At 35.8% G+C, this 13,737-nt stretch overlaps 1 protein-coding gene and 1 pseudogene across 15 annotated transcripts in view; one reads left to right on the plus strand and one right to left on the minus strand.

Annotated features, from left to right (window-relative positions):
- Positions 1 to 13,737, minus strand: part of EIF4G3 (eukaryotic translation initiation factor 4 gamma 3) — a 308,928-nt gene that overhangs the window by 268,844 nt on the left and 26,347 nt on the right. The gene's annotated exons all lie outside the window — the stretch shown is intronic.
- LOC129069147 (ubiquitin-conjugating enzyme E2 C-like) lies at positions 8,216 to 8,780 on the plus strand (annotated as a pseudogene).

The following is a 13,737-nucleotide window of genomic DNA, read 5'->3' on the forward strand; positions in this document are numbered from 1 at the left end:
CTTACACATAATTCATACTAGATCTGCTAGTAAAAGTAAAAAATATTTCTTACATTAACATCATATTTTTTAACTGATTCTTGAGAGAGGAAGGGAGGAACATCGACTTGTTGTTCCACTCATTTCTATGCATTCACTGGTTGCTTCTTGTATGCACACTGACCGGAGACCTAACCCACAACCTTGGCACATTGGGGACGACATTCTAACAGACCTACCCAGCCAGGGCTCTTTAACATTTAAAAGGCAGCCAGGAAAGTTTTATCATCTCCTAAACATCCTTCTTAAGACCCTTCCTGTTAACTCTGACACTGCTCATCCATTCTATGACTTGGAATACTATGGAGGAACTGACACAATTAAAAGAGAATGAAATAAACCTAGGGGATAATACTGAATCCAAACAAAGGTTCTCTTTGTACAGTGGAGTTATAGTTGATTTTTTTTTTCTTCACATCTTTTAAAGCTTCCAAATTGTCCATTAGGAACATTATTTTTCTTTCAGATGGGAAAATCCCATTAAACAAAAAATAATAATGTACTTTACAGATGGGTCTAAGGTCACGCACAAACCCTTCTTTCTTCATGGTTGGTGCCTGTGCCATATTAGTTTGTAGTATCACTGCTACTCAGAGGAAAGTGAACACAACAATCAGGAAGTACATGGTCTCACCTTCTACAATAGCCCTATCTTTCAGAGTATTAAAAATAAAAAAGGAACAGCTTCTAGCTCACAAAGTCCACTCCACCATCTTACCCAACAGTTAAAAAAGAGGCTAATAAATGGCCAGGCTTTCACATAACTATTTAAACCCAAAGGCTACAAATACTAGGATTTGAAACATATCTGGTATGCTGATAATTAACAGCCCCAGATGGTTCAAGGTACTTTATATACTCTAGTCCTCCCCATTATCCTAACATAAGCACTACCATTTTCATTTATAGGTAAAAGATATCAGAGTTTAGATCTTAAGGATCCCTATTATCATATGCATTATCCCCAGTCCTTGAATTGCATTTGTAGATTTCCACTGTGGATTTCAATGTCACTTGCTTCCATGCTTTTGCATAATAATAGTGAACAGATCATATTTAATAAAGTCTCACATAAGAATTTTACCTCGCTGAGCCCTGGCTGGCGTGGCCCAGTGGATTGAGTGCCAGTGTGCGAACCTAGGAATTTTACCTCACTGAGGAAAAAGTATAAAATTATCTTATCCCTTCCTTTCAGGAGATGAAAATCTTAAGAGTTCAAAATATTGGTTAATTACACTTAGATTAGCTCTTTCAAACTAAATGTGCCTAATTCTCAGTCAAAAGAAGACTTAATAACTCCATCCAGAAATACAAAGTTGGAAATTTAGAAAACATCTCACAGGCTGAAAAATACACACATACCAACTGCAATTTTTATTATAATTTTAATATACTCTACAAAGATTTGGACAAGTCAAATATAAATATGCAGTAAATATATAAAGAAATATATTGAACTAAAAAAATCCCCAATTCAAGGTAAATTGCCCATGATGAAAGAGAGGAATAAGGTTAGATGTGCTTTAAATGTAACATATATACGAAAGTGCAAAGACTTAGTATAAAGAAAAAGTGTAAAATACAGTATCTCACTAATAATTGTTACACACTGCATTGAGTATGTTATTAAAACTAATTTCATCTTTCTATTTTTAGTAGTAACAGGCTACTAAAAAAATCTAAAGTTATAGCAATGGTTCATACATTCTACTGGACAAATGATCTATAAACAATCAAAACGGAACACATAATGTACCTCAAAAGTATTCACTAAGTTTTACTTGAAGCTGAATCTTAGATGAGTATCTTAAAGATATTAACTAAGCTAATCTGTAACCAAGTCCAAATTCAATCTTTTTAAAACTCAAAAATGAAGGGATAAACAAAAGGGTGTCCAGTATTTCCACAATAGCATCTTTGCCATAGACATCTTTACTGCAAGGATTCTCACTGCATAACTTACTGGCCATGGGCAATTTTACCTTAAAAAAGATAAAATAAATGAGTGATAGCTTAGGGTTTTCCTGTTTGGTTTCATTTGTCCACTGACAAAGTTCTTGCAGTTACTCTCATTTTTATATATATAAGTCTTTGCTAGTCCTCATAATTGTCTATACACTAACAAGCAACCATGGGAGTGATGGTCTTAAAATAGTTAGCATTTCTTCCAGATGATTATTTGCCCCAAGTTGGTTTCTTATTTTGAAACCCATTACACTGGAAGGACGAAGAGAGGCCAAGGGCTCTCTGTAAGATTAAGGAGTTGAACACACATTTCCCATAGAACGAAGACAAGTGTTTGGGTACAATCTACAAAATAGAATGTTATTTGTGATAAATAACTGCCATAAATCTAAACACATTTTAAATGTATTTTAAATATTTTGTATTTCAAAAGAAAGTCCTTTTAATTTTGTAACTTTGTAATGTGCTTTTTAATATCCCTCTTTAATTTTTTTTAAAATTTTATCTTTTTTGCAGCAAAATTGCCTTATGGCCAACAAGTTATGCAGTAAAAATGTGTGTAGCAAAAACACTTCCGGTAAAGATGTCTACCACAAAGATGCTTACAAGTTCCTAGAACAAAAGAAAATCTACATTGTCAGAATTCTAATTACCTGGGACAAGTGTTTAGACACTCATTAATCCAACAAATTAAAAACACAAACTTGTTGCCAGGGAGACCCTAGTCAGGGGGCTGCCTCTCCTCAGTTCTAGTCTTGCTTGCAAGAGAATTCAGGCGAGAGACAACATGTATAGTGGAAGTGAGATAGCAAGTTTATTTATGAAACACGTATGTGCACAAAGCTGTAAGCATGCACCCCCAGCTAGTCTGAATGCCCCATGTGAAAAGGAAATAAAGTTTGTTCTATACACTTGAGCACCTGGCTGCAAGTAAGCATTCAGCTAATCTGAATGCGCTGGCAATTGGGATTCAAGAATTTTATATACATTATTCAGTTTCTAGGTTCCCCCTCCTTCTCTCCCTTCCAGACCTTGGGACAGTTATAAAGGCTTTCTTTCCCAGCTAGTGAAAATGATACACACAGAATTTTGAGGGCTCCCTTCCTCTTGCACTATTACCGTTTTGTTTGTGATATCTGGAACATCTGGCAATCTTATCACACTGGGCTAAGGACTTCTGAATCAATGGGTGAGATGTGTCTATCTGGTGAGATATGTCTATCTCCCTTTCGTTTCCAGCCCCGTTTTAAGTTATTTATTAGACTGCAGTGGCAGCGGCCCTGGTTTATTTCCCTTCCAGTCATTCATTCCTAGCTGCTGTGTAATAAATACCCTGGGCCAGGTAGCTCAGTTGGTTAGAGAAACGTCCCACTATGCTAAGGTTGCAGGTTCGATCCCTAGTCAGGGCATATACAAGAATTAACCAGTAAATACATAAATTAGTGGAACAACAAAAGTCAATGTCTGTCTGTGTGTGTCTCTCTCAAATCAATAAACCACAAACTCTATTTTTTTATTAATATGTAGTAAAACTGTTCCCCCTTCCATTACACTGAATTACACCAGAAACAGCCCAGTGTACCATACAGTTCACCAAAACCATACCAACACATTAAAACCCAAGCTCTTTTTCTAAGAATTACAATGAAATAAACTTCAAAACAGCCTAAGAACAAGTTATTTACTGATTAATGCAATCCATTTAAATTGCCTGTGAGTTTATACTTACAAAATCTGTCCCCTGAGGATAAAAGTCAAAGCTCTTATTCTTCAATGTCTAGACAGAAGTCATGAAATTAATCCATTAGGTACATGCATCACACTGACTTGAGTTCCCCAAGAGTGACCTCAAGGAAAATGGTGACCAGAGTAAGAGCAAAAAATGCACAAATTCACTCAGAGCAAAAGACAGAATTCCTGAGGCCCTCCTTCCCCAAGCCAAGGAGGTTTTACATGGCTGAGAAGGTTCTGAAGGGATCAAAAACCAAAGGGACTTCCAGAGGCTTTAAGAACTGACTAGGCATTCCCTCATCTCTAGATCTTAGTTCCAAAACCCTGAAAGTTTGACCCAAAGGATCTCCACAATACATATGGCCAAGAATCACGGAACCAAGGCAGACTCTTTTCCAGTCCTTTATAACACAAACAAAATATTACTTAAGGACAAGACATGGCCCCAGAAACTGCACTGAACTGCACCCCACTGAAAAGTAATGACTTTAGTCAAATTGCATTGATGATTTACAGTTCTACGGTACATATTTTCACAAGAGAAAAAGAGATAATCTCATCATAAATGAATGAAAACCTATCAATTGTATATGCAAGGTCCAGAGTTAAATCATGGATATAGTAGAGCTGACTGCAAACACTTAGAAACATGGGCAAAATGGTTCCATATCCCTTGGTGATGTTGTAACAGAGTAAAAATTGACTCAAGCTCACTACCTGTGTACATTACAAGGAGATATTTAACATCAGACTTTTCACATAAGAACACTCCCAATGTGAACCACCCTCAAACTGGATTAGGTAAGAACTGGTATCTGTGCTCCTGTAGAACCCTGTGCTTTCATTTAATACAGCAACTACCACCCTGTATTACATTTATCTCTTTTGTCTCCCTCACCATATTGCTGGATCCCTAGTATCTCTGGCACCTAATACAATGCTAACCATATCACTGAGTGTTCAAAAAAATATTTGATTAAAGAGATAATGTGGAACTATGCTGTCCAATATGGCAGATACTAGTCACATATAGCTATTTAAATATAAATTTAAGTTAATTAAAATTAAATAAAATTTTTTAAAAATTAAATAAAATTTAACAGTTTAGTTCCTCAATCTCACTCGCCATGTTTCAAGTGCTCAATGCCACACATGGCTAGTGGCTGCCACATTGGACAACATACACAGAGAAAATGTTTTCATCATCACAGAAAGTTCTATATTGGGCACTGCTGGTCTGGAGTGTCCCTTGATTCTGGAAGCACCTGAATAGCCTACTAATTCATACATTTTCCTCACAGGATTATTACTCTGAAAGAGAAAAGGTTAGAAGAAAAAATGTTTTTTAGTCCTGGCTGGTGTGGCTCAGTGGACTGAGCACTGGCCTGTGAACCAAAAGGTTGCTGGTTTGGTTCCCAGTCAGCACACATGCCTGGGTTGTGGGCCAGGTCCCCAGTTAGGAGCGTGCAAGAGGCAACCGGTTGATGTATTTCTCACACATCGATGTTTCTCTCCCTCTCTTTCTTCCTCCCTTCCTATCTCTCTGAAAATAAATCATAAAATCTTTTTTAATGGTAATTAAATGTATACCAAATAACAATAATAACCAATACAATGAAAGGAAGGAAAGTCCTTCTGCAAGACTGTCTCTTGTATCAATTACATTTCAAACTTCTCCGATAATTCTTTATTGCTAAGGTTATCCCCTTACAGTTCCCTACTGTGCCTAAATGAAAACCTCTAGTAACAAAAAAGGGCTGCTGCCTATTTCTAGAAAGATTTTTTTTTAAGGTTATGAGACTATTTCTGCCCTAATCATAGGCTAGTTAAATGAAAAGTTCAAAAAAGACCTTGGAATTAACTCAGTCTAGTTAATCAATTTTACAGAGGAAGAGACTGAAAAGTAAAATAACCCCAAAGAGAAGAGCAGACATTAGAAGCAGACCAAGCAGGTAAGGAAAAAGGGTGCATAGAAAGCCAGGAAAGTTACATGTTTTGCCCAGAATTACAGTACTATTATCCAAAATATCCAAAAAATCTACATTTAAAAGAGAACTTAATCAAGCACTGGTAAAAGGTAATGAATCTCTTAGATACCAAAGTTTTGTCTTTTTTAAGTGACCCTTTAGTTTTTCCTTACAAATCCTTATTTATTACTTAAATGCTTCATTGACAATTTACTAGATCTTCCCATAATATAATCACCTAAATTATTTATTTGCATAGTCAGAATCTGTTTATTCCTACTAGAACAGATTTCAAATAAGCCACAAATGCAGGTAACTAAAACTGAAAGCAGAAATATTTACTAATTATTTTCAATGGAAACATAATTCCAATGACAGTGTCAGAACATAAACACTGAAACTGAAATGAAGAGAAGAAAAATAATTTGCTTCTCTAATAAGATCACTTCTGTCATCCTGAAATGTTATTTGAATGAAAAACTAAAGTAGGAACATTTCTACTTCTTAAGAGATTTTCATCATCATGAACTGGAAATAAAAATATAGAAAAATAATTAAGTTCTCTCATTAAAAGAAAAAGCAAAACTTTTTTAAAGATTTTGTTTATTTATTTTGAGAGAGGGGAAGGGGGAGAGGGAGAGAAACATCAATGTGTGGTTGTCTCTCACGCACACCCCCTTCTGAGGACCTGCAACCCAGGCATATGTGCCCTGTTTGGAATCAAACCTTCAACTCTGGTTCACAGACCAAAAAAAGCAATTCAATGGACTAATCCTAAGATGTTATTAAAACAGCAAAAGACTGGCAAACATATTGTTCTGACATAATACTTATGTAGCTTGAGGTGTCCTCAAGCCTCAGATTCTAAGGTAAATACTGAATTTTGTTTTCCAAAGGGCACATATCCTCCTTTGCAGGTAGGGATTTTTATATATCTAATTTCTTATACCTAAAGATACAAGAAAGCTTTTAAATCTGCTCCATTATGAAAACAAAATACCAAATCTAGACCTAAATCTTCTTTCAGTATGTCAAATAATAAGAACTTTTATAATACAAAAGGGGGAAGAAAACAAAGCACCACAGAAATATTTCTTTTCCTATATATATTTTTATCTTCCATCATGTTTATTTCTATCATTTATTCCAATATTCATATCTACTCAGACAAGTTAAATAATGGAAAATTATATTTCAAAAATATTAACTTATAAAAATGCAAACATACCAAAGTTAAACTAATTTTACAGTAATAAACTTGGAATACAGAGAGAACAAATAGCTGAAAATCTCTTATTCACCCTATATTCATTTCTACTATTCTCTAAATTCATTACTAGGGATTTCTACATTCTTTGACATATCTAACAAAGATTTAGTGGTGAATTACTGAGTGCCTTAAAGTTGAATATAATGTACTATTAAAAATATAATTCTGTTATTTGGGTTATGACTCAATTACACTGTTTAAAATTCTTTTATATGTGGGTGTGTAGGCTGGTATAAGAAGCATTTAGCCCAAACTACATCTTGAGAAACCTACTTCATTCACTGCCTTCAGATAGCAAATATATAACAGACTTCTTTTGTTTTAGTTTTAATGAATTGCTGTTTAACTGTCTCATGTGAGTTATCTGTGTGCTCAAAAAGACTAAAGCTAATTTAGATAGAGGCTGTTTGTCTTAACAGGAATAGCTGTCACCCTCTCTTCCTTAAAGCTCCAGGCTGTATACAGCAAAGCAAAGAACTAGGCAAAAAGTACTTAAAGTTCTAAACTTTAAAACATAAATTACCACTGACAAAGCATCCACTCTAAGCCCATCGTTCTGATGGACATATTCTCATAAAAACCCCATGTGCCAGAGGCTGCTAGCTGTCCCCCAATTTTTGTGTCTCCTCTCTCTCAATAAAAGTAAAAGTGACATATGAATCTTTGGCAAGTGCCCTTTAAGAGAGAGGAAGCATCTCTTTGTCCTCCTCATTCCTCTTCCTGCTAACTAGAATGCAAACATATGCTAGAGCCAGAGCAGCCCTACAAAGGGCATGCTCAAAACATATAAGCTTGCTGCACAATGTCACTAATCACCAGAGAAATTTGAATTAAAACCACAATAACATATCATCTCACACCTGTCAGAATGGCTATCATCAATAAATCAACAAACAAGTGTAAGTGAGGATGTGAAGAAAAAGGAACCCTCATACATTGTTGGTAGGATTGCAAACTACTGCAACTACTATGGAAAACAGAATGGAGGTCCCTCAAAAAATTAAAAATGAAACTACTCTATTACTCAGCAATTCCACTTCTGGGTATATAGCCAAAGAAATACAAAACAGTAATTTGAAAGAACATATGCACCCCTATGCTCATTGCAGCATTATTTCGAATAGCCAAAATACAGAAGCAACCCAAGTGCCCATTAATAGACTGGCCACTGGATAAAGAAGTTGTGGTACAGCAGTTACAGTCGTGTCCTCCAAGTTCCTATGTCCCTGCCAGTGCTGCCCTGATGGCCTTCCAAAACTGCGACCCAGCCACCAGTGTCACTGCAGCTCGTATAGGAGGCAAGACCAGCAGGGGCGCTGTCCAGGCCCTGTGGGCAAGAGGTTATTGCAGGAGTTAATGACACTCATGATGTCTGGTGACAAAAGAACTTCTGCCTTCCCTGATTCACACAGCCTTTGCAAGTGGCTAAAGACCATCCATGGAGTTGCTGGCACAGTATATGAAGACCTGAGGCATACGATCTCCCCAGAGTTCCCCAGTGGCTACCATACAACATGCCAACGGCAAACTCCCTCACACCCTACCACCCCCCAAAACAGGGACACCCAGGGTTAACATCTGCCTGGACATCCTGAAGGACAAGCAGTCTGCTCTGTATGACATCAGGACCATCCTGCTCTCCATCCAGAGCCCACTAGGGGAACCCAACATCAAAAGCCACTTGAACACACATGCTGTGAGCTCTGGAAAAACCCCACTGCCTTCAAGAAACCTACGCAAAGCAGGTCTCCAGCCAAGAGCCCTGACCGCAGCTGTGCTGCCTCTTTCCTTGTGCTGTCTTTTTTCTTTTTCCTCGAATGGTCTGCCCTTGCCTTGATTTCTGTATATGACTCTATATCTTCCGTTGTAGTGCCATACTTGTTTTTGTTTCTGTTTTTTAAATTCTCTGGTTGAACCCCTGTGATGAATATATTAAATAAATATATGTTGCTGTGTTAAAAAAAAAGATGTGGTACATATACACAATGGAATATTACTGGGACACAAAAAGAATGAAATCTTACCACTTGTGACAACATAGATGGACCTAGAGGGTATTCTGCTAAGTGAAATAAGTCAGAGAGAGAAAGATAATACCATATGATTTCATGTGGATAATCTAAAGGGCAAAATAAACAAGCAAGCAAAACAAAAAGACACAGATACAGAGAACAAACTGGGAGTTGCCAGATAGGAGGGGAGTTGGAGGGCTGGGTGAGAAAGGTGATGGAATCAAGAAGTACAAATTGGTGGTTACAAAACAACCACAGGGATATAATGTACAGCATAAGGAACATAATCAGTAATATTGTAATAACTATATGTGGTGCCAGATGGGTACTAGAATTATGGGGAAATCAATTCATAAATTATGTAGTTGTCTAACCACTAAACGACAATGCTGTACAGCTGAAACTAATATTAGATGTCAACTGTAATTTTAAAATTTTTCAAAATATAAAAGAAGCCTGAGTCCCTTATACCTGAGTGCCACATGGCTCAGGATCTGGTAACATGCTAATTAGCGAAAAAATTCAGATTAAAATCAAGGAGACCTTTCATTATACACTAAAGAATACATTAACACATTTACTTCTGCAGCACACATCTTTTAAAAAATATTTTAGGAGGCTTATAGTAATCCTAATAATCCTCAAGAATAGCAACAGAAGCAGAACTATGCCCTACTCATTTGCACAGGGCTAACACAAAGCCCTGCACACAATAAGCTTTGCTGAATTAAAAAAGTTTACTTCAAAAAAAGGAGAAGAAGCTCTGACTGGTGTGGCTCAGTGGGTTGGACATCGTCCTGAAAACCAAAAGGTCACCAGTTCAAAGGGTTGCAGGACAGGTCCCTGGTTTGTGAGGTAACAGACAAATGTTTCTCTCGTGCATTGATGTTTCTCTCCCTCTCTTTTCTCCCTCCCTTCCCCTCTCTAAAAATAAACTTTTAAAAAGAAGAAAATAAACTGCATAACAGGAAAGAAAATAGACAAAAGGCTGTTGGTATCCATTACTGTGTCATTTTGACTCCTTAGATCCTGGTAATAAAATATTCCAAGTTCTAAAAGTATGTCAGGTACATGTACATTTTACCAGGTCCCAGAACTCACCTACTTTGAAATGATAGAACATCTCCCTCCAGTCATTTGCCAAACCCTACCTCAAGTATTAATCTAGAAATGAAAGGACATGACCACTGAGAAGAAAAAGAATCGTTCATTTCTTGATCATTACAGCTCAAGAATCTTAACAAGGAATAGATTCTAAATCCAACAAGCACTGTAGTAGTACTCAAAGCTCTCAGAAAAGGTACTGTCCAAACAGTTAAGCAAATACTAATTTAATGTCCCTTATATAATATGTAAGACCTACTTAACTCACACTTAATCATTCCAATTTGATGCCAACGGTCTTAAATTTAGTTACGTATCTAAAACGCCAATTGCAAAATCTCTATATATTTCAGAAAATGTCTATATATTTTTTTCAGATTGAAAAACTGATTCCAGCCCTGGCTAGTGTGACTCAGTGGACCGAGTGCCAGCCTGCAAACCAAAGGGTCACCGGTTCAATTCCCAGTGAGGGCACATGCCTGGGTTGCAAGCCAGGTCCCCAGCAGGGGTTATGTAAGAGGCAACCACACGTTTATGTTTCTCTTCCTCTCTTTCTCCCTCCCTTCCCCACTCTCTAAAAATAAATGAAATCTTTAAAAAAAGAAAAGAAAAACTGATTCCAATGAGCACAGAAGATTGAGTACAACTATCCTGGCCTATCCCTATAATTATGCTAATTAAGACAGCATTTTCTTAGCCTTGGCTGAGTAGCAGGTGATGTCCTGATGCTCCAAGGTCGCAAGTTTAATCTCCAGTCAGAGCACACACAGAAGCAACCAATGAATGCATCAGTAAGTGGAACAACAAATCAATGTTTCTCTCTCTCTCTCCCTAAAAATCAATAAATTTTATTTAAAAAGACGGCATTTTCTTCATTAAAAAAGTTAAAGATTACTTACTTGGGTCACTCAACTCTAATGAAAATGTTACCTAACTTCAACCAATGACTAAAAAAAAAGAAAATTAGTATTTCTCACATTCTTAAATACTCTCCCAATCTGTTTTACAATGGCTTTTCTCATCAAGAGTGTATCACAATGTGTCTTTGTCAAGAAGATATAATGTTCTCTAGACATTTGTGGATAATCAACACAATGACAAAATAGTTATCAAACTGTTTTTTCCAATTGGAAAGATGGCAATGAACTAAAATAACAGCAGAATAAAAACAATAAAATGGTCTTCCTTTCACTAAAATTCAAGATCCCAATAGCATCAGATACATTTATGCAGATGATTAAAAATAACAAAAAACTGTTTTTAGCAATAGATGACATGAAGACTACCATTTGAAAATGAGACTAGCCCTGGCCAGGTAGCTCAGCTGGTTAGCGCACGGTCCCGTGTCACAGCTGTGGGGTTCCATCACCGGTCAGGGCACATATAAAAATCAGCCGATGAATTCATAAGTGAGTGGAACAACAAATCAATGTCTCTCTCTTCCCCCTACCCTTTCCTCTCTCTCTAAAAAATGTCAATAAATAAAAATTTTTTAAAAAAAGAAAATAAGAGTAATCTATAAACTGCACAAAATGGTATCTGAGAAAAGCAGACATGTTCAGGGTTAGGACTGAAAGATGGTTAATTACTTCTTTATTTTATGAAAGCTTTGAAGCTTCAGTTGAACTCTTCAGCTAAGGAATTAAGAGCAAAAAAGAGTTGTTAGCATTGCAAAATGAAAGCCAACAACACTTTAAAATCATCCAGGGGGAAAACAAGGTACTTTAAAGTACAGTTACCTTGCCCATCAATTTCAGAATGATTTAACAACTTTGTTAAATTTAATGACTGTGTAAATAGAACACACATATTTAAAATAAGGAATAGCTGTATTATAATCATAACAATTTAACAGTGACTCAAACAATACCAGGAACATTGATCATCCCCATTTTTCAAAATAGAAAGCTGATGTGCATATGACAGCAAAGTAGTTTGCCCAAGATCACACTATTTAAGGAGAAAGCTGGGATTCACCCACTACAGTCTGACTCCTAGACAGGTCTCTCTATTGCTTCTCTTTCTATTTAGTGTTATAGAAGGGTGCCTAGGACACAATTAATGAAAAAGGTAAGCTACATAACTCACTCACTCTCTCTCTCTCTCTCTGTGTATGTGTGTTTCAACAGTAAAATCCCATTTCTATTTAAGAAAAAGATTGTTTTATGTATATATAATGTAAGTTTGGTGTCTTAACTACCAAAAGAAAAAAGGATTAACATTATACTTTAAGTACAGTACATTTTCTATTTTACACATTCCTATGTTGTCTACAATTTCTTACGGTAAGTATGAAGTTTCAAAAAAATTTTATTTTTGGCCCTGGCCAGATAGCTCAGCTGCTTAGAGCATCATCCAGACACACCAAGGTTGCAGGTTGGATCCCCAGTCAGGGCACAGATAAGAAGCAACCAATGAATGCATGCATAAGTGAAACAAATTGATGTTTCTCTCTCTCCCTAAAATCAATAAATTTTATTTTTAAAAGTATGATTCAATGACACAAATTTTAAAGACAATGCAATATGCAGACTCTAGATTACTTTCTTATTTTCAATATTTACTATCAGTCCACAACAACAAATGTCAGGAAGATACCTTTTCAAGAAAATTACCATTTTTAAAATCCCATCAATGATTTGCCAATTGTCATCTAAAATAAGTATGATAAAGAAGACAGTTTTGGCCCTCAATTAGCTCAGTCATTAATAGGAGATCAGGGCAAGGCATGACTCATGGAAAGTATTCTGCCTCAATAATTCCTGAGAAACTTTCATTTTACCTGTTTATGCAGCTGGCACTTGTTAGGAAGTAAGACACTTAGGTGAGGCCAAAGTAAGACAACCAGATTCTTTCAAATAAGCCAACACTTCAACAAGTATGAACTTTACTCATTTAAATTTACACAGACTATTCCAAAGGACCAAATTATATTCAATTTAGGAGTGAAATCAGGTATTCACTAGCTACCTCCGAAAATACATTCAAGCATTTATCAGTAGTTGCTTCTACTTATATTTTTTTAAAAGTTACATCTTTTAAAATTAAATTTAAATTGTTTGCTGAAAATAGAAAACATGAAAAAAGTATTTGGCTAATAAGAAAAAAATAAAGAGTTCTGTTAGCTATATTAAGTCAGTATTTTAAACGTATTAGTTCCTTGGCCAAATAAGAAAATTGTGATTTAAAAGGAAAAGTCCTTTTTATAACTAATGTCATTCTACTTATTTCTTCCACTTTGTTATAAAAAGGATTTAAAGTGGCTAATTAGAACAATTTAGTTAAGCACAAAAATATAAAGTAAAAGGTAAGGAAGAAAAACAATGAAATTTAAATGAAACCAGGAACCAAATCATTTAAAACCCACAAAAGCTAACATTTAATGATTATAACCTTTGGTCTACTTCATACTTTGTTTGACATACTTCTATTCATACCTTTGATCTATTTCTATAATTTATCCCCAGACATACCTATTCAAGTACAAAAAGTATTTATATAAATATGTTCAGTGCAGCATGATTCATGATACAAGAAAATGGAAATAACCCAAATAGATCAGAAGGAACTGATTAAAAATAAGCTAACAAACATCCATATTAAGGAATTCTAGTCATTTCAAAAAATTGGGATATACATTAACTGACAA

The sequence above is a fragment of the Pteronotus mesoamericanus genome, unplaced genomic scaffold (genome assembly GCF_021234165.1).
Source record: "Pteronotus mesoamericanus isolate MK-2021 breed Mesoamerican mustached bat unplaced genomic scaffold, CSHL_Meso_final contig_221, whole genome shotgun sequence".
NCBI lineage: Eukaryota > Metazoa > Chordata > Mammalia > Chiroptera > Mormoopidae > Pteronotus > Pteronotus mesoamericanus.